Source organism: Pipistrellus kuhlii, unplaced genomic scaffold (genome assembly GCF_014108245.1).
Source record: "Pipistrellus kuhlii isolate mPipKuh1 unplaced genomic scaffold, mPipKuh1.p scaffold_m20_p_2, whole genome shotgun sequence".
Taxonomy (NCBI): domain Eukaryota; kingdom Metazoa; phylum Chordata; class Mammalia; order Chiroptera; family Vespertilionidae; genus Pipistrellus; species Pipistrellus kuhlii.
Window position 1 is genome coordinate 81,313,308 of NW_023425515.1, and position 21,926 is coordinate 81,335,233.

At 34.4% G+C, this 21,926-nt stretch overlaps 1 long non-coding RNA gene and 1 pseudogene across 1 annotated transcript; one reads left to right on the forward strand and one right to left on the reverse strand.

Annotated features, from left to right (window-relative positions):
• Positions 1-216: 216 nt before the first annotated feature.
• On the reverse strand, positions 217-11,959 carry LOC123652778. Its single transcript, XR_006742272.1, has 3 exons — positions 11,831-11,959; positions 8,273-8,279; positions 217-228 (listed from the first exon to the last, which is right to left on the reverse strand). It is a non-coding gene; the product is annotated as an uncharacterized LOC123652778 (long non-coding RNA).
• A 2,405-nt stretch (positions 11,960-14,364) lies between these two features.
• Positions 14,365-21,926, forward strand: part of LOC118722987 — a 54,811-nt pseudogene continuing 47,249 nt past the window's right edge.

Genomic DNA, 21,926 nt, shown 5'->3' on the forward strand with positions numbered 1-21,926 from the left:
ATTGCTGTAAATTAGGTATACAAATAAATGCTGATGTAAACATATACCTATAAATATGTATGTCCTATCTCTGTTTAATAAGAGGCTTAGGATAAGTAGCACTGTAATAGCATAGAGCATATCCCAAATATACAGATTTGGGGTTCTAAATACAATTCATCACTATAAGATGCCAGGGCTCTTATTGTAGGGCTGAGATAAAGCATGAGATAAGCCAGGGACATCTTGCTGTACTGGAAGTTAAGAAAGTACTCAAATTAGATAGAAAAATATCTAAAGGGCACAGAAGCCATTGGAAGGAACTAGCACTAACCAAAACTGGGGCTATTTGAGTATCAAATGAATAATGATATTAACAAATTAAATCCCATTGCATAAAATAAGATGATATATATAAATAAAATTGTATGTAAACTAGAAAAGAAGAAGAAGAAGAAGAAGAAGAAGAAGAAGAAGAAGAAGAAGAAGAAGAAAGCTCTACCCTATGCTGAAATGCCCACTAATATGTATATGGGAGGAAGAATCGAAATTTAAAATCACACTCAACAATCTTCAGAGTAACAATTTAGAAGAGATTTGTGTATGGATGCTGAAACTGCTGTGAAAGTATCTGATAAAGAATAAGGTATTACATAGTTGCCAAGTATCTTTCCACAAAATATGTATTTATTAAAATAGAGAAAAAGCAATTTTGCCATGATAAACCTAGGAGATACCACCTTAATCAAATGATCAAAATTAATATTAAGATTATTTGGAGAAAGTCAATAAAATTCAATGAAAGGAAGACCTTATTATATCTGTAATATTTCTAATGAAATTTCATAATCTGATTCTGTGCATGAGAATGTAAGAGAAACCCAATTTGACAAACTTTTTATGGAATGAAAGATTTGAGAAACTTCAAAATTAAAGATCACAAAATCTTCATGTGATATTGAATTTGATTATTTTGCTATAAAAGAAAGTATTAAAACTTGAACAAAGCATATGGATTAGATGGTAGTAAAGCATCAATCTCTATTCATTTATTTTGGTAATTGAACTCTTTATATAAATAGTGTTTTACTTTGTAGAATATATGTACTTAAATATTTAGGCAATAGTAGAACATTTGAAAGTTAATTTCATATAGAAAAACAATTATTTGTCTGTTTATTCCAACTCTTCAGCTATATTATTGTGTACTAACACAAACTGAGAATTTGAAGTATCTTTGCATTAGCATCAGAGCCCTAATAATTTTAGGAACAATAGTACATATAAATAATTTATTTAATTGATTATTTTATACAATTAATAAATTAACAGTTATAGACCAAATGCTCTTATGTTTATTCAAGTGCATAAAGTATGTAGAAAAGCTTTTGTAGGAAAGAAACCAAATGGCATATAATAGGCATTGATTAATATATTGATAAAGTTACTTATATGTTAAAGCTAAAAGTATGGTTTATGAAGGTATGATTACTATACTTTAATATAAATCATGAATATGTTAATATTTGACACAATCTAAATTTTTCTAAAAATGAGGGAAATTTTTATAACTTATTCACTGTAAAATATTACTGGCTATTATTCATAGTGGCTAAGACATGGAAACAACTGTCTTTCACTAAATGATTGGATAAAGATTATGTGATATATATATATATATATATATATATATATATATATATATACACACACACAATGGAATACTATCCTACCTAATAAAAGAGTAATATGCAAATTAACCAACACTTGGCTCCACAACCCATGCCCGCCAGCTATGCCCACCATCCAATCAGAGTGAGTATGCAAATTAAGCCCAACCAAGATGGCTACAGCCACAGAGGTTTGGGTTTCTCTGGAAACGGAAGAAGCTAAACTTTTCACTTGCCCTAGCAGGCCTAAGCCTCCACTTCAGGCTACAAAGTTTCAATTATACAAGGTAAACAAATTCAAGCAGAAATAGCTGCCACCACGGAGCAAACAGGGGGCTTGGCTCTGTGCCAGGCTACAAAGTTTCAATTGTAGAAAGTAAATATACCCAAGATACCAGGGCCTCTGCTTGGGTCACTGGGGGGCATGGCTGGCCTGCAAACCACCACAGGGCCTGCCCCACACCCCAAGGGAACCCCCAGCCTGATCAGGGCAAACCAGCTGGCCCTCACCCATGCAGCAGGCCTCTATCCTATCTAATAAAAGAGTAATATGCAGATTGACCATCACTCCAACACACAAGATGGCTGCCCCCATGTGGTCAAAGATCCTGCCCCTATGTGGACACAAGATGGTCACCAGAAGATAGCCAGCAGGGGAGGGCAGTTGGGAGGGACCAGGCCTGCAAGGGAGCGTAGTAGAGGGTGATCAGGCCTGCAAAGGAGGGCATTTGAAAGTGATCATCCCTGCAGGGGAGGGCAGTTAGGGTTGATCAGGCCAGCAGAGGAGGGAAGTTGGGGGCAAATAGGCTAGCAGGGGAGAAGTTAGACATTGATCAGGCTGGCATAGGAGTGGTTAGGGGGTGATTAGGCTGTCAGGCAGAAGTGGTTAGGGTCAATCAGGAAAACAGGCAGGAGAGCAGTTGGGTGCCAGCTGCCTGGATTGTAAGAGGGATCCCAGATTGGAGAGTGTGCAGGCTGAGCTGAGGGACAAACCCTCCCATCTCTTGCATGAATTTCATGCACTGGGCCTCTAGTTCAGCTATAAAAAAGGATAAAATGCAGGGGCTATGCCGAAGCCGGTTTGGCTCAGTGGTAGACATTAGTCTGTGGACTGAAAGGTCTCAGGTTCAATTCCGGTCAAGGGCATGTACATTGGTTGCAGGCACATCCCTGGTAGGGGGTGTGCAAGAGGTAGCTGGTCAATGTTTCTCTCTCATCGATGTTTCTAGCTATCCTTCTCCCTTCCTCTCTGTAAAAAATCAATAAAATATATATTTTTTAAAAATGCAGGGGGCCAGATGCAGCAGGGGCCAAACATGGCTGGAACCTCTCTTTTCTGCATCCAGCACAGAGAGATGAACTAACCAGTTCTAAATGGAGGCAGGCAGGGATTGAGAAAAAAAGGAAAAAAAAAAAAAGAGAAAGAAAGAAAGAAAGAAAGAAAGAAAGAAAGAAAGAAAGAAGGAAGGAAGGAAGGAAGGAAGGAAGGAAGGAAGGAAGGAAGGAAGAAAGAAAGAAAGAAAGAAAGAAAGAAAGAAAGAAAGAAAGAAAGGAAGGAAGAAAGAAAGGAAGGAAGAAAGAAAGGAAGAAAGAAAGGAGAAAGACACGGAGATAAATTTAAAAGCTGGGAGCTGGGTGGGATGACATCCTCTCTGATGGAGATGCAGCATGACAACGACCTCATGCAGTGTGCAGCGTTTATTTTTATATCAATCAAAGGAGCTTATTTGCATTCTAAAATAGGCCAGAGTATTCCTGGAGGTTGGCTGGATTTACATATCTAGACCCACCATGCCAACACCTGGGCTTGATATGAACACCAACCTCAGTATACTTTCTGCCATCTTGGGGAAATGTGTATCCTAGGACTGGACTCAGCTGGCAACAATTAAAAGAAATGCCCATGTGCCTTCCAAGGTGGCTCTCTACAATGAAATACTGCCTTTGGCAACAACATGAATGGACATTAAGCATATTAAGTGAAGTAACTCAGAGAGAAAAAGCTCATATGATTTCATTTATATGTGGAATATAAAACTGAAACTCATAGACACAGTATGGTGGTTACCAGAGAGAAGGAAAGGTTGGAGGTAGTTAAGGTTATTGGAGGGCATAAATATATGCTTTTACTTTGGGTGATTTGCAAACAATGCAATATATAGATGATTTATCATAGAAATGTACACTTGAAACCTATGTAATCTTATTAGCAAATGTCACCCCGATAAATTAATTTTTAAAAAACCATACTCAAGCTCTTTACTAACACAAATTGGTACAAAATCTGTCTAGATTTATTTTTGTTTCTAAATATTAGCATTATCTCAGATGGAGACAATTAGTGGCAATTGTTCATGATGTCATATGATTGCATCAAAGATTCTGGAGATAGGTCAGTGTCCTGTCCTCCTTGTTTACAATATGAGATTTTTTTCAGAGTAATCATTGATGAAATGCATAGGAATTCATTGTGTGTTATCCCTCAACAAATGATTCCATACTTTTCCATTCTTCTATTGCTGGATAACAAAATAATAGATTTAAATTGACTAAAATCTTAGATCAATATTGGTAGGGTAATTTTACTTTAAAACTTTGGGAATATCTTTAGTAAATATTTTATCAGCCAAGTTTATAACCCAGACAGAATATAAAGATGTAACGTAAATGAGAAGGGATACATAAAGATCATTTGAAAATTTGCAAATACATTTTAAACAATTGCCTGCATCCAGTGGTTAGGACTAGGGAGATAAGTGGGACATTAAGGAATCATTTCATGGTCTATTAATGATAGTGCTTCCTGTATTCTTTAGCAGAGTAATCCCATATTTTATGCTTCCCAGAATCTTAAATGCTTCTGTATAGAATGCTAACTCGAGATGATTGCCATCATTGAAAATCAAAATAATGTATTTTAGCCATCCCCCCAAGGATCATAGCTTCCAAATGTTCCTCATCACTACTTATTCCTAAATGCAAATTAAGTAGCCAATAAATGTTGAACTGAGGCCCCATCTTCCTGAATCTACATCGTGTCTCATGATTAACATATACCTTCCAAGAATCTGAACAGTGAACAATTCTCACTCGCCCCAATCAGTCTTGTAAAGTCCTTCAGCTACTTGTTCACTGGAGAACACTAATTTTAAGCTGCTCTTGATATTGTAGCCTTCTTAATAAATGTTTGCATTAATGACTTTTGGTTGTTTCCTTTCCCTTTTAGGTAATATTTACCTTACAAGGTAAGTATTTACAAATTATTTTTTAATATATGGTTTTATTGATTTTAGAGAGGGAAATATAGAAACATCAATGATGAGAGAGAATTATTCCCCTTCTGCCTCCTGCAGTCCCCTCCTGGTGTCTGAGCCCTACAAATCAGGCATGTGACCTGACCAAGAACCAAACCATAGCCTCCTGATCCAAAGATTGATGCTCAACCACTGAGCAACACCAGCCAAACTATATCCAAATTACTTAGCATAGAATAGGCTTCACAGAAAACCTTCCATAAATGGTTATAATACTGTTGCCACCAATAATTAAAACAATATTCTTAGTCTTTCGTTGGATGGTGATGATAATGATGATGATGGTGATGATGATAATGATACCAATGAAGTCTAGGAAAGGCAAACATCAGATAATTGAGTTACAACTTAATCACCTTGAAACAAAGAAATAACATATTGAGTGTAGACCAAACCCAGATAAAGAGTAACATTGCTAGAAGTAAATTGAAACATGAAACAGATTACTTTGGAGATTTTAAATTACTCTTTCAATTAGTAATATCACACAGTGTTAGGGATTTCAGGTCTTTGGTTCTTCAGTGATATTCATCTCCAAATTGCTTACATTTTTAAGGAGAGAGAATTTTGCAGATTTCTTTTAGAGATTTCCAAACCTCTAGAAACAAACAGGGTATTTTCCTGCCAGATAAACCTCTGACATTAGGATATAAATAATAACAGAGCATTTTTCCCCTCAGTGTAACAGGGAAAATCTATTGTCCCTTGATACCAAGTTTTGTATAGTTAGGTAAAGAACTTCTACATTTTTTAGAAAATGCATAGATTCAGAGAGTGGATTCATTTTAAAAGTGACAAGGGAAAGTTAGTTTGTGAAACTCAAACCACTGGAAAGCCAACCTTACCTTGAGGGCACAGAGCCATTAGCACTTGTTCAGGGCCCTGTTCTTCTCCCAGGAGAAGATCAAGCTTAGCAAATACAAAATTGGTGGTCATTAATTCTTGGCATTTGTAAAAGCAGTTGCTTCTGAACTTTATTCTTAACCTAATCCACTTGAGATCCTGATTTCTTAGGTGAACTGACCTTTATTTAGTCTTGTAGCCAGAGTTTTTATAGAACTGTATACTAGTTCAAGTTTTGGGAGCTTAGATATGTTCTTAGTGGAGTTCTCTCTTAACTTCGAGGTAAATGAGGGTTAAAATTTCTTAGAGCAAGAAATTTCTTAAGGATATCTTTTTGTAATGTGATTGCTCCAAGTTTGACTAGGAATTGTTTTCCATATATTTTTTTTATTATAAATTAATTGAAGCACATATGTAAGTTAATACTTTTTTTTGTTGTTGTTAATCCTTATATGAGGATATTTTTTTCCTTTTTATCCCCTTTTTTGGAGAAAGTAGAAAAGAGGAAGGGTAGGGGGAGAGATAAAGAGAGAGACATTGATATTAGAGACCCACTGATTGGTTGTGTCCAGCACATACCCCAACCAGGGCTAGGGAACAAACCTGCTACCCAAGTACATGCCCTTGACTAGTAATCAAACCCTGTAGGCCAGTAGTTGGAAAACTCATTAGTCAACAGAGCCAACTATCAACAGTACAACAATTGAAATTTCTTTTGAGAGCCAAATTTTTTAAACTTAAACTTATTCTGACACCACTTCTTCAAAACAGACTCACCCGAGTTGTGTTATTTTGTGGAAGAGCCACAGTCCAAGAGCCAAAGAGCCGCATGTGGCTCATGAGCCGCAGTTTGCCGTCCACAGCTCTAGGCAATTGATAGACTTTCATTTTCTACATTGAATGGCAATGTGCAATGGTATTCCACTGCAATGCAATTTACTTTATAATGGATTCAGGAAAAGTTATTCAACCATGGTTTCATGCTAAAAGGCAACGAGGCAATCAAACAAACTTATTTTAATTTGTCTTGCTCATGGAATCACCTCAAAGCATAGAAAAGCAAAGGTAGAAAAAGGGCATGAAGCCAGAGCTAGAAGTCGCAGGATTAGTGAGAAATACTAGCAGTTGAATTATTATGAAATAGTGGACTGCAATTCTTGTTACTGCAAAACACAATTCAAATTTTATAACTTTCTTCTCAGTGCCAATATGCAGCCATCATTATCTTTGTCACAATTATTTATTTAGCATTCACAGGTACATGACAGGTACGAGGTGCAGAATGAAGAAAGTAAAATACACATTTTCCACGTTCCTCTAGGCTCTCTGCCAGGTAGTGCTCTTTGATTTCCAGACAAAGCATAGAAAAATGTAAAGTTTTCTTTCTTTCCTCCATGTGGATACAAGAAAATATATAATTTTTGTTATTTTAACTTTTTAAATTTGTACAGACATTATCCCTTGAAATAGAAAATCCTAGGTAAAAAGTTCGGGAATTTTGATTGATTCTAAAATATATTAGTAAAGATTTGAATTGCTTGAAGCCACATAAGTGCGATGTTTCTTGTGTGGACTAATGGTTATATACTAAATCCTTGTATCTTCACAAAATTCATTTGTCAAAATCTTAACCCTCAATGTGATTGTATTAGCAAGTGAGGCCTTCGGGAGGTGATTAGTTCATGTGGATGGAACCCTCATGAATGGGATTAGTTCCCTTATGGAAGAGACCCCAGAGAACTTTGTGGTTCCTTCTGATATTTGGGGACACATGCAGAACAGGTTCTCCCCAGACACCAAACTTTCTGGCTCCTTGATCTTGGACATTATACCTTCCAGAACTTTGAGAAATACATTTTTATTGTTTATAAGCCACATGGTCTATGGTAATGTGTTACAGCAGCCTGAACAGTTTAAAGCACTAACATTTTATCTTTATTATAATGATGGTACAGGAATCACTTGTCCCCATAAAAAAAACTTTTATTACTCCTCTCCTAAATCATCGTGCAGCATGTGATATTATAAATCATTAAATATGTGGATACTAACATATTTCTTAAATACCTACATATTGTACTATTAAATTTGTTGACTTTTTATTTAATAAGCTCATAAAATGGTAATCATAAATATAAAAAGAACTATCATTCTCCTATAAGCAAACATGAAATAGTTATTTAGAAGATAAAATATTTAAGATTTAAAATGAGATTGAATAAAAACTGGCTTCTCTGTTGTTTCGAGGCACATTGACTTATATTAAGACAGATTTAAATTATAGAATTGACATGTGAGAAATAAACAGAGAGAATTTTAAAACAGACAATTTCTAAACTCCAAAAAAATCACTTTAAAGAAAGTAGGTAGGAGTGCAAGATAAAACTTTAGGGGGAAAATATATTACTTTTTTTTTCAATTTAAAGGAGAGGGGCATTACCTGCTATCTGCCTTCTTTTCCTAAACTCACCGTCTTCTATTATTACTGGAACTCAATATTAACAAATTGAGTCTGAGCTATACTTCTTTATTATTATAGCTCTACTTTTAAAATATGGCATGTGATACTAATCTTATGACATTGTATTAGTTGCATGAGTGTAATTATTATAAATAGATATCTCCTGTTTCTTATGTTTGAGAAGGATAGAACATTGTGGCTATGTATCTAACAATGAATTTTCTAATAAACTGTATAAAAGTGCCTCTCCATTGTACTTTATTCTTGAAATATACAAAGTTAAAATTTCAAAGCTCTATTTTCATATACCATAAACTTTTGACATTGTAGAAATTTTTACCCATTAGCAATATATCTTAGAAATCTAACCATGTGAAATGAAGTGAAGAAGTTATAGCATTGTTCTTCCTATTACAGTGGAAGAAGTATTATTTACCCTCTCCACAGCTAATCCTGCCATCTGTATGATGAATTATGTCCTGTTCCATTAAGCAAAGGACAGCACACCATGAAGTACCTACCTTCCTTTTTTCTTTCATTTCTTCTTCTCCATCAGCACACAAACCTGCTACAAAAATCTGAAGAGCATTTCTCCTTATAACTTAACTTCCCTTGATATAACAAATGTGTAGAATATTGTTCTTGTTGTTCTTTGTTTTCAATTCTTTATTGTTTAGCAGAAACCGGTTTGGCTCAGGGGTAGAGCATTGGTTTGCGGTCTGAAAAGTCCCAGGTTCAATTCTGGTCAAGGGCATGTACATTGGTTGCGGGCACATCCCCGGTGGGGGGTGTGCAAGAGGCAGCTGGTCGATGTTTCTCACTCATCAACGTTTCTATCTCTCTATCTCTCTCCCTTCCTCTCTGTAAAAAAATCAATAAAATATATATATATTTTTTAAAAGAATACTATTAAAAATTTTTCTTTATTGTTTAAAGTATTATATATATCTCCTTTTTCCCCCATTGACCTCTCCACTGTTATATCCCCTCCCCCAAGCGCATGCTCTCACTCTTCTAATGTCTGTGTCCATTGGTTATGCTTTCATGCATGCATACAAGTCCTTTGGTTGATCCTTACCCTTTACCACCCCTTTACCAGACCTCTCCTATCTTCCCTCTGAGGCCTAATGGTCATTTTGATGCTTTTCTCTCTCTGGATCTCTGTTTTGTTTATCAGTTTATGTTGTTCATTATATTCCACAAATGAGTGAGATCATATGATATTTATCTTTATCTGACTTTTATTTTGCTTAACATAATGCTCTCTAGGCCCATCCATGCTGTTGCAAATGCTAAGAGTTCCTTCTTTTTTATAGCAGCATAGTTTTCCATTAAGTAGATGTACCATGATTGTTAATCCACTCATCTGCTTATGGGCACTTGGGCTATTTCCAAATTTTTGCTATTGTAAATTGTCCTGCTATGAACATAAGGGTACATATATCCTTTCTGATTGGTGTCTCTGGTTTCATGGGTTATATTCATAGAAGTGGGATTACTGGGTGAAATGGGAGTTCCATTTCTAGGTTTCTGAGGAAACTCCATACTGTTCTCCACAGTGGCTGCACCAGTCTGCATTCCCACCAGCAATGCACAAGGGTTCCTTTTCATCCACATCTTTAACAGAAGTTGTCATTGCAAATCATTGGTTGATTTGTTGATGATAGCTATTCTAATAGATGTGAGAAGGTACCTAATTGTTCTTTTGATTTGCATCTCTTAGATGACTAGTGACTTTGAGCATGTTTTCACATGTCTCTTGGCCTCCTGTATTCTCCCTTTTGAAAGGTGTCTATTTAGGTCCTTTGCCCATTTTTTAATTGTATTATTTATCTTCCTTTTGTTCAGTTGTATCAGTTCCCTATAAATTTTGAAGATTAAATCTTTATTGGAGATAATATTGCAAATATGTTCTCCCATGCAGCAGGCTCTCTTGTTATTTTTTTGATGGTTTATTTTGTTGTGAAGAAGCTTTTTTATTTTGACATAGTCCCATTAGTTTATTTTCTCCTAGGTTTCCATTGCCCTAGGAGCTGTATCGGTAAAGATATTGCTATGACATATGTCTGCTATTTGTTGCCTGTGGGTTCTTCTAAGATATTTATGGTTTTCCGTATTACATTTAAGTCCTTTATCTTCAGTTTATTTTTGTGAATGGTATAAGCTGGTGGTCTAATTTCATATTTTGCATGTATCTGTCCAATTTTCCTAATATCATTTATTGAAGAGACTGTCTTGATTCCATTGTATGCTCTTGCCTCCTATGTCAAATATTAATCGAGAGTAGTGACTTGGGTCTATTTCTGAGTTCTCTGTTCTATTCCATTGGTCTATATGTCTGTTCTTGTGCAAGTACCAGGCAGTTTTTAGAATAGTAGCTATGTAATATAGTTTGATATGTGATATTGTGATTCTTCTAATTTTGTTATTCTTTCTCAGGATTACTGTGGCTATTTGGGGTCTTTTGTTAGTCCAGATGAATTTTTGCCGAGTTTGTTATAGGTATGAGAAATATGCTGTTGGTATTTTAATGGAGATTTCCATTGAATTTATAGATTTCTTTGGGTATTATGGACATTGTAATTATGTTGATTCTACTAATCCATGAGAAAAGTATATTCTTCATTTTTTTTATGTCTTACTCTACCTCATTTTTCAACATCCTGTAATTTTCTGAGTTGTGTCTTTTACCTCATTGGTTAAGTTTATTCCTAGGTATCTTAATTTTTTTGGTGCAATGGTAAATAGAATTTTTTTTTTAGTTTCTCTTTTTCTGTGAGTTCATTGTTGGTGTATAGAAAAACCATAGATTTCTGGGTGTTAATTTTATATCCAGCTACATTGCCAAATTCATTTCTTATGTCTAATAGTTTTTTGATGGTTTCGTTAGGGTTGTCTATGTACAATATCATGTCATCTGTGAATAATGACAGTTTTACTTTTTCTTTTCCAGTTTGGATGCCTTTTATTTCTTCTTCTTATCTATTGCTATGGCTAGCACTTCCAGTACTATGTGGAACAAGAGTGGTGAAAGTGATCATCCTATCTTATTCCTGTTGTTAAGGAAAATGCTTTTAGTTTTTGCCCATTGAGTATGATTTTGGCTATAGGTTTGTCATATAAGGCTCTTATTATGTTGAAGTATGATCCCTTTTTTCCAACTTTGCTTATTCTTTTTTACAATAAGATGCAGGCAAATAAACATGAAAGTACATAGAAATTTGAAATCACAACTAATCTATACATTGTTTTGAAGCACATGAAAATCATTGTCCTCAATTTTCCCTTTTATTTCTTGGCCTTGCTCTCCAATAGCCAAATATTTGTAAACTATAGGTATGATGCATGAAAATTAGTGCAAGAGTAGGCTTTATTTTCCCAGCTGCTGACACCAGCTTCCCTCAGGCACCTGGGACCTGGCCTGCTTCCTTTGGGCCCAGGCTTCATCTGGAAGGACGTCTGAAATGATGTCCAGAAGATATTCAGTATAATTAGCATATTACCCTTTTACTATTATAGATTATTACAGATACTTTCAAAGATGAGGGGCTCTCTTGGAAAACAATCTAAGTCCATGGTCAGCAAGCTGTGGCTCTCGAGCCACATGAAGCTCTTTGGCCCCTTGAGTGTGGCTCTTCTACAAAGTACCATGGCCTGGGTGAATCTATTTTGAAGAAGTGGTATTAAAAAAAAAGTTTAGTTTAAAATTTTTGGCTCTCAAAAGAAATTTCAATCGTTGTACTATTGATATTTGACTCTATTGACTAATGAGTTTGCCAATCACTGGTCTAAGTCATTTAATTAAAGCTATGTACTTTAATTTTCCAATCTCTTACTTAAAACATTTTAATCAACTTTAAGTATTGCTGGACAGCAAATCTAGTCACTGTTTGTATGAAATCCTTCAAATAGTTGAAAAGATGCTACTTTCTTATGGTGAATTTTGTCATCTCTTGATTGTTCAAAGAACTTTTCAATAAAGTTATTTTCCCCATGGCATAGTTTCTAGAATTATGGCATTACTGGTAGGGTTAGACTTTGTTCCAAGGCCCCAAAACTTGTTTTTGTCAGTGCCCAGTATTAACTGAGTCTAATCCCTAGAATGAAGAAGGCACCAAACTGAATTTTGTTAATTTGTCATAAAATTAAACCTGCCACACAGCTAAAGTATCAATGTTAGGATTCCAAATAGTATTCTCTGAGTTTTCAAACTAACTGGAAACTCCATCTCTAACAAATTTGTAGTTATTTACCATGAAAAAAGTATTATTGCTATTATCAGAAACCATAAAATACCATGTGATGGCCTATTTTTTTTTCAGAGTTGAGGATCTATGTTGAAAATAATCTCAAACATTATATAAATGTTTTTTTGAATATGCATTTATAATGAAAGGAGATAGAGACACTAAGCATTTAATGACTTTATATTTATGTAACACATTAATTTCAACAATTATAAGATCAAAAATTGTCTAAACTTTTTTTATAAAACACTCCCAGCATATACTATGGAAAAAGCTTTCTGAACAGAGCTTATAGTGTCTTTCACTTGTCCCCTACATGCATATGAGCCAGGCCTCAGTAACTTTATGTGTGATTTTATTTTAGTTGTTGGTTTTTGGTCTGTTCTGATTGTAAACTATATAACCACACTTATTATCAAACCATTATTTCCTTAGATATATTAATTAAACTTTAATTAGGATTTAGAGCCTTCTATCTCCTTCAGTTATATTGCATATTAGCTACTTATACTTACATTTTTAATTCTTTATGGGAAATATTGCCTTATTTTTAAGTGGTTGTGGGTATGCTGAGAGCAAATCATTGTTACCTTTAACTACTGGTAGCATTATAGGTGAGTAGAATAGTTATTCTTTATTACTCTACATATTACATATCAACTAAAGGAGCTTCAGTTTGTGATCATTATTCTTTTGATTTCTAACCCCTCAAAAATAATATATACTGTTTATAGTAAATAAAAGTTCCTCTTTAAATTGGTTTCATTTATATTTTTTAAAGCCATGTCACTGCAATGATTACTATTTTTATATACAAAGGGGATTTTCTTAGAGCTATACAGGCTCCCCCCCACCCCCCATAAAAATATTCCTGGATATTCACTCTTGAATCTAATTTGTTTTTTGTTTTACAATTTTTATTTATCTGTAAATTTTGAGATACTTTTTTTTTAATATTCAACATGCCATTTTTTAAATGAGTATAGAAGAGCTCTAATTATCCTATATAATAAAAGCATAATATGCAAATTGACTGAACAGAGGAACAACCAGCAGAATGAGGAATAGAACGATTGGTTGCTATGATGTCCACTGACCACCGAGGGGCAGACACTCAATGCAAGAGCTTTCCCCAGCCTGCAGGCCCCAAGCCAGCCAAAGCGGATGCCAGTTCGGTTCTGAAACTGCAGGGACCTACTCCAGTGCAGGTTGGGGAAGAAGCTTTGCTGCTGCCCACCCATTGCCAGGTCCCTGGTTAAGGAAGCGAGTCCAAGTCACAGCCATGAGTCCTGGCGGGGCTGACTCACTCGGGACCATCCATTGTGGCTGAGCTCTGGAGGAGCCAGCCAGTGCTTCTGGGATCACTGTCTGCCCCCAGGCCGCCTGTGGACACTGGTGGAGCAGGCTGGGGTTGAACATTTTAATGAAAATGGATGCCTGTGCCCCGCCCCACTGCACTGTCCCTGGCTCGGAGAGGACAGTGAGGTTGGGGGTGCAGCCTCAGGACCCTATAAGGAGGCACCGAGGCTTGTAAGGTGCTGGGAGCAACCTACAGGCACCCTACCAGGAAGAGGTGCTAATCTGCCAGGACCCGAGGGCCAGCTGTTGGAGGCACACAAAGGTGCAGATGAAGCTGCTCTCACCAGCGGTGGGCTCAAAAAGCACATCGACAGCCTGATGGACTAAATCACCTTTCTGAAGTAGATGCTCAAAGAGGATATTGCAGAGCTGCAGGAGCAGATCCAGTGCGCTTAGATCTCTGTCGAGATGGATATGTTTTCCAAGTCTGACCTCTCCGCTATGGTCAAGGACATCCGTGCCCAGTAGGAGAAGCTGGCTGCCACGAGAACATGCAGAATGCTGAAGGACGGTTCAAGAGCCACTTCACCTTGCTGACCGAAAGAACTGCCAAGAACACTTATGCAGTACGCCCTGCCAAGGACAAGGTGTCCGAGAGCCACCGCCTGCTCAAGGCCAAGACCCTGAAGATAAATGCATGTCTTCATATTCTTTTTTATTTATGTAAAAATATGGCTTTTTAAATTATATTTTTCATTTTTCCTTCAAAATGTCAGTTTAACTAGACAGTTCTTTTGCGTTCATATTGGATTCTTCCTATAGTAGAATCATTCAAAATTTTATAGTCTCAGTTTTATATTTAGAACTTCTCTCATTTACTTGCTTTTCACTTTGAAGACACTACCTGGTCATTCTCGAGTAGTAAATTTCAAATGCTCTTTTAGGGCTGTCCAGAACATAATATTGTATTCATGACAGTTTTCTCATTCATTAAATGCCTTCTTTTATTAGAACATATTGATTATTTAAGTAAAATAAATTATATTAAGTTTAAGAAAATTGCTAGGCAAAATATTGATAGCATAAATTTAGAAGACTATAAGTTATCCATCCTACATGCTATAATAGAATCTATAACATGCTTTTATTTAATTTTTTATTTAAATTTACAAAGAGTTTTCAATGTTATCGTAGCTTTTTTTTTCAAAATTCTTCATTGTTAAAAGTATTACATAAGTCTCCTTTTTCCCCCATTGACCTCTCCCCCCTCCCCCCCTCTCCCCCTCCAGCACATGCCCTTGTTTATATTTTTGTTCCTCCTTGTTTATGTTTATGTTTTTGTATAAAGTAAAAATTGAAATACATTTTTGAGGACATGAAGTCATTTAAATGTTATTTACTGTTATGAATCTGTGAAAAATTTCAGAGCTGTTTCTTGGTTCACCATTTTAGGTATCTCATGAAAATATAATGTTTGTTCTTATTGCTGTTGGAGATATTCTTGATATTGCAATAATTCAGCCACTCCTTGGAACATTCTCAAAAATTATTACAAAATTCTTTTTAAGTATTAATTTGTACAGAAATGATTTATGTAAACTTTTCTGAGAAAAACTAAAATAAGAAATAAATAAAAACACCTACCAAAATTTCAAGATCATCTAATAATTTTTTCACATACAGTAATGTGACTATTAATGTAAAAAATATGTGATAGATTAGGAATATGACTGGAGTTATATTTTTCGATACAAATGTTATCAATGTAGTTATAATAGTAGATAACATGCATATAAATACATACATATATGATCTTTTTATTTTTTCAGTTACAGTTTACATACAATTTATATTTAGCATCAGATGTGGAACATAGTTATTAGACATTTATATACCTTAGAAAGTGATTACCCTGATAACTCTAGTACCCATCTGATACCATAAATAGTTAATTTAATATTATTGACTATATTCCCTATGCTGTACTTTATATCCTATAAATAAATATATTTAAATGTACATAGATTTTATGCTATTATAAAGCTATTCTAGAAACATATTAGATTTACATATCTCTGCCAAATCAGAAGCATTGTTGAATATTCTGAATATATTAATCCAGTGATATTAATATAGCTATTAATTGAAAATGCTGTCTAAATCTTAGCTGTTTTCTTTGTTTGCACTTACATGAAATGTTTACCACATAGTCACTTCTGGTTACCTCTTGAATAAAACCCATAGTTATACTTATTAGAAATAATAGTTATTTCTTTAAATAGAGTTGTGTGTTTTGTTTTTTTAAAATCAGTTTATATCTAGAATAGTTCCTAAAAACATACCATATTTTGGATATTCCATGTTTTTTTTTTGTTTTCAAAGATATCTGTTGTTGTTTTTTTAGAACAACTTATAAAATTATGTAATGCAGGGTAAATCCCTTTATTTCTAACAATGCTATGTACCTATTCATGAAACACTACATCTGTTAAAGAAACCAAGCTTCTGTGCAGTCATTTACTTCTAAATTCTGAAGAAATGTCTGTAGGCTGATGATTGTAAGCTCTTCTATAGATTATAAATTTCTGGAGGTATTTGTATACATTATTATCTTTGTATTGTCAGGTCAAATAAAAATTTGGCACACTAAATATACATGTTAGTTAAATTATCAGATTAATGATTTGTTTTGTTTCAACTGTTCATTTTAGTGAGCCTTCTAAGATATTTAAATGTCCTTTGCAACCAGCCCAAAAAATTCTTTTCCCTTCACAAAATTGATGAAGAACCTCTGATAATACAAATTAATTTCAATTTCAAGTTGCAGATTAAGCTCAAGATGCAAATTTGACTAAAATGATTTAATATGTAGACATGATATTGATTTAAGCATATTTACATTTCAATACATTTCAAAAGAATCTGAAAACAGAAAGGATAGGGTTTCAAATCCTCCCTGAGATAAATTGAAAGTTGGCCTTTTTTGTTTAAAAAATTCAGAATAGAGATAAGGTTTTGTGTTTTGTTTTTTGTTTTTTGAAATAAAAAAATTGAAATTTGACTCTAACAAAGAAAAACAATCATGTATACCTTTTAAGATGACACCTACTTTCATTTACTGGTAAACTCTCATCATATAGTAGCTGTGTGCACACATATATTTATTCATAGTTATGTTATTTACATTCATTTTGAAATGTGAATTTATTTTCTAAATATGTAATGATCACTTTGAATATACAAATATCATTAATAGTTTATGTGTGCATTATTATGCTTGCCATTATTTGAAGAAACATAAACAGATATTAATCATTTGTTTTCTCAAAAAAATAGTATCATATTCATCATTCTAGGTTCCAGAAATATAAAGTAAGAATAATTTATCAATGCTATAATTACCTAAAAATTTACCTATTTTAAGACCTCTTGGGCAGCATTATCTGTTGTATGCTTTGTTTAATTCAATGAATTAATATATGTTTTTTAAGGGAAGTCAATCATGTGTAAAACTAAATTGACCGCTTGGAAATCAATATATGCTACAGAGCCTCTGCCTATAATTCTCAAATGGGATTTGGATATGTTCTTGAGTAGAGATTGTAGGTATTTAAGTTTGATGATGGAACAGTTAAACTAAACCTCGATGTTTGCTAGTTCATGTGCATTAGGCTAAGATGGCATTAACTCATGTTAGCATTCTGAAGTCTACTCTTCCAAATTTAATTTATTTACTAGTTTCACTAGATACCAACTAAGCACCATTTGGTCTGACAACCAAGGGGGGACATCATTTTTTTTTTAAATAATGGAAAAGACTATCTTGGAAAAAGCTGTACAATATCTGTATTTCTAACAGGTGTTGCTCTAAAAGATGTTATTTATAGTGAAACATAATTGGGTCATTTCCAATGATGAGAATTTAGTTTCCTTTTCATCCTGGATGCTATAGATCATCTCTTATTCCAAGTGTTGGCTGGATTTGCATGGTGATATCTTCATAATGATTAAAACCAACGGTTTGGTTAATGGGGTTATCAGTATGATTGTATATGCTGCCAAAATATTTTGGCTCAAAATCAACTGCTACAATCCATGTCCAATTTATTTTCAAATATGTAATAGCATATAAAGGAAGAGAGCAACTCCATCACAATGTAGAATTGTAAGAACTACATACCATGGTTATACATGTGAAACATTAAGGTATTAGTATAATTGTATCTAATAAGTATATTATTTTTTCAATTTATACATAGCCACCTATTTCTTTTCAAGTTAATCAAGGATTAAAAAATTATGTGGACATATCTGTTCTTAAATATTATCAGATAAAATAGCACTTACTGCCCAGCCAGTGAGACTCAGTGATAGAGCATTGACCCTTGAACCAAGAGGTCACACTGATTCCTGTCCGGGTAGTTGCAAGGTTGCAGGCTCTATTCCTAGTTGAGAGCATGCAGAAGGAAGCTAATCGATGATTATCTCTCATCATTGATGTTTCTATCTCTTTCTCCATCTCCCATCCTCTCTCTGAAATAAATAAAAACATATTTAATAAAATATGTTTATGGATGGGTAAATTAACATCGTTAAAATGTCCATACTACTCAAAGCAATCTACAGATGCAATGCAATCAATATTAAAATACCAACAGCTTATCTCACAGTTCTAGAACAAATTTATATGAAATCAAAAGACAGTGAATAGTTGCAGCAATCTTGAAAAAGAACAAAGTTGGAAGAATTACATTTTATCAGATATCAGTTTATACTACAAAGCCACCATAATCAAAACAGCCTGGTACTAGCACAAGAACAGGAATATAGACCAATGGAACAGAACAGAGACCCCAGAAATTGACACATGCAATTATGCAAAATTAATATTTGACAAATAATTTAATAATGTCAAATTAATATTTGACAAATGAGGCAAGAGCATACAATGGACTCAAGACAGTCTCTTCAACAGCCCAAGGCCTCTATATTCTGGAGCTAAGCACCTAGCTGTGGCAGCTGGGGTGACTCTCTCTGAGAACAGTGCTAGGTGGGGGGTTTGAAAACAAAACAAAAGCAAACAAACAAACAAGAACAGTATCTTCAATAAATGGTGTTGGGAAAATTGGATTGATACAAGCAAAAAAAAAAAAAAAAAAAAAAAGAAAGAAAAAGAAAAGAAACTAGACTACCAATTTATACCATATGCAAGAATAAACTCAAAATGGCTAAAAGACTTGAATGTAACTCAGGAAATAATAAAAATCCTAGAAGAAACCATAGGCAGCAAAATCACAGACATCTCTCATAGCAATATGTTTACTGATATATTTCCTAGGGCAAAGCAAACTAAGGAGAAAATAAACAAATAGTACTACATCAAAATTAAAAACTCTGCACAGGAAGAAAAAAAAAAAAAAACACCATTAACAAAATGAAAAAGGAGCCCACTGTATGGGAGAACGTATTTTGCAATTATGCATCCGATAAAGGATTAACCTCCAAAATATATGAGGAACTCAAACAACCTAACAAAAAGAAGAGAAACAATCCAATTAAAAAATGGGCAAAGGACCTAAACAGGCCCTTCTCCAAAGTGGACATACAGATGGCCAAGAGACATTTGAATAAATGACCAAAGTCACTGATCATCAGAGAGATGCAAATGAAAACCACAAGGAGGTTTCACCTCCCACCTGTCAGAATGGCTACCATCAAAAAATTAACAAATGACAAGTGCTGGCTAGGATGTGTAGAAAAGGGAACCCCAGTACACTGCTGGTAGAAATGCAGACTGGTGCAGCTATTATGGAAAATAGTATGGAGTATCTTCAAAAACTTAAATATGGAACTGCCATTTGACCCAGTTATTCCACTTCTAAGAATATATCATAAAAAAACCCAAACACCAACCAGAATGAATACATGCATCCCCCATATTCATAGCAGCACACTTTACAATAGCTAATATCTAGAAACAGTCCAAGGGCCTAACAGTAGATAAATGGATTAAAACAAGCTGTGGTAGCCCTAGCTGGTTTGGCTCAATGGATAGAGCACTGGCCTGCAGGCTGAAGATTCCCAAGTTCAATTCTGGTCAAGGGCACATGCCCAAGTTGCAAACTCTATCTCACCAAGGGGCTTTCAGGAGGCAGCAAATCAAATATTCTTTCTCATCATTGTTATTTCTATCTATCCCCTTTTTTCTTCCTGTGGTGCATTTATACCATTGAATACTATACAATAGTAAAAAAAGAAGAATATTTTACCCTTTGTGACAGCATGGAGGGATCTGGAGAGTACCATGCTAAGTGAAATAACTCAATCAGTGAAAGACAAGTATCACATGATCTCACATTTGGAATCTAATGAACAAAATAAAGTGATGTACATAGGGATCCAGAGACATGGAACCAGGGGACAGTGTGGAATCTCAGAGGGAAGGCTGGGGAGGTTAGATGGGTGGGAATAGTCAACCAAAGAACTTGTATGCAGATATGCATAACCCATGGACACTGACAACAGGGTGGTGAAGGTCTGGGGTGGAAGGTGAGTGCAGACTGGAGGAGGTCAATGGGAGAAAAAAGGAGACATATGTAATACTTTTAACAATAAAGATTAAAAATATTTTTAAAAATAATTTTATTAAAACGTTAAGCAGAGAGAAATATTTTCTCATTAAAAAAACACCTCAAAAGTTAGCATATTCACAGATTTTAAAAAAAATTTGTTAGGCAGTTTTAAGAAAATGAGAAAAAAGTTTAGCTCTCTTAGGTTTTGTCAAGCCTGGAGGAATTGCAAATGGAGTTACAAAGGATTTCCACTGAAATCCTGTTTATGTGATTGATGCTAGGGACCAATCAAGAATAAAGAATCTTAAATCTAGGAAAAATTGAAACAGACCTTTTCAGAAAATGTAACAGATATTTGTTCACTCTGAGCAAATAGATAAGCTAAGTCTCAGGAGATATTGATAATACATTAGTTATCTTAATTTTATCTTAGATCATTAGGTTTAATCAAGCTAGTTGCAAGAAAGGATGCTTTCTTTTTGTGCTTCCTGCTGATCTGCTGAGTCCTTGTAATCTTTTTTTATGCCACAACTCAGTTGGAATCCTTGTCTGAAGCCACATCACTCCATGCAGGAAAGGGCTTTTGAGAAAATAGGATAATGTTATTCACATTGAATCTTTGAACCTTTTCTTTTTTTTTTTTCCAAGAGGGAATTATTGATTGTGTCAGCATTTTTCACACTACATTGCAAAGTTTCAACTTGGAACAACGATTAATTCTATAAAGGAACACAGGACGTAATCACCTTTCCCCTCATGCTGTTAGTACTTTAACATTGGGCTGTTTTACCCAGATGTTTTGGTATACAAATAACCCCAATTGGTTTCTAACAATATAAACTATATTTGTATGCTGCTGTCATTTTATTTTATCACTTTTCATTTACAAGTCGTATTTGTGAATGGAAACTGGTATTGAAGCTTGTGACCTGATCTCTGGATATAAAGTTAATTGGGAAAATAAAATAAACAGTACCTAATTATGATCTTGTCAAAACTTGAACTTATTTTAGCTTACATGACAGATCATTTTTTGTGACTAAAGAGTCCGAAGAACAGTAAAAAAGAAAATGGGGCACATAAAATCTGCATGCCAGACATAGACCTTTTTGAAGGTTGTAATTTTCAAGGTTTTTTAAAGTATAGGTCATACTTTAAATAAAGGATCAAGGGAAAGCTATTTTTCACAAGGGTATTGAAATTTTTATTTGTAATAACCTTCATGCAACATAAAATTAATTAATATATATTTCTATATCTAAAATATACTACTCAATGATGCTAATAATTATCCAAAATCATGTTTATCAATTAGATGTATGTCCATATGTTTTAAAATTTAAAGCCTTTTTATATTCCATAATTTTAATCGCTGTTTCTTAAAAACTTTACATATTTTCTATTTATGTAGGATATAAATTAATTAATTTTCACAAATGTTTTTAGTTTTTATAGTAAAGCATAATATAACATATCATCAATCTTAGTAATCCCATATAATAAAAGCCTAATTTGCTAAGTGTCCGGTCATTCATTCAACC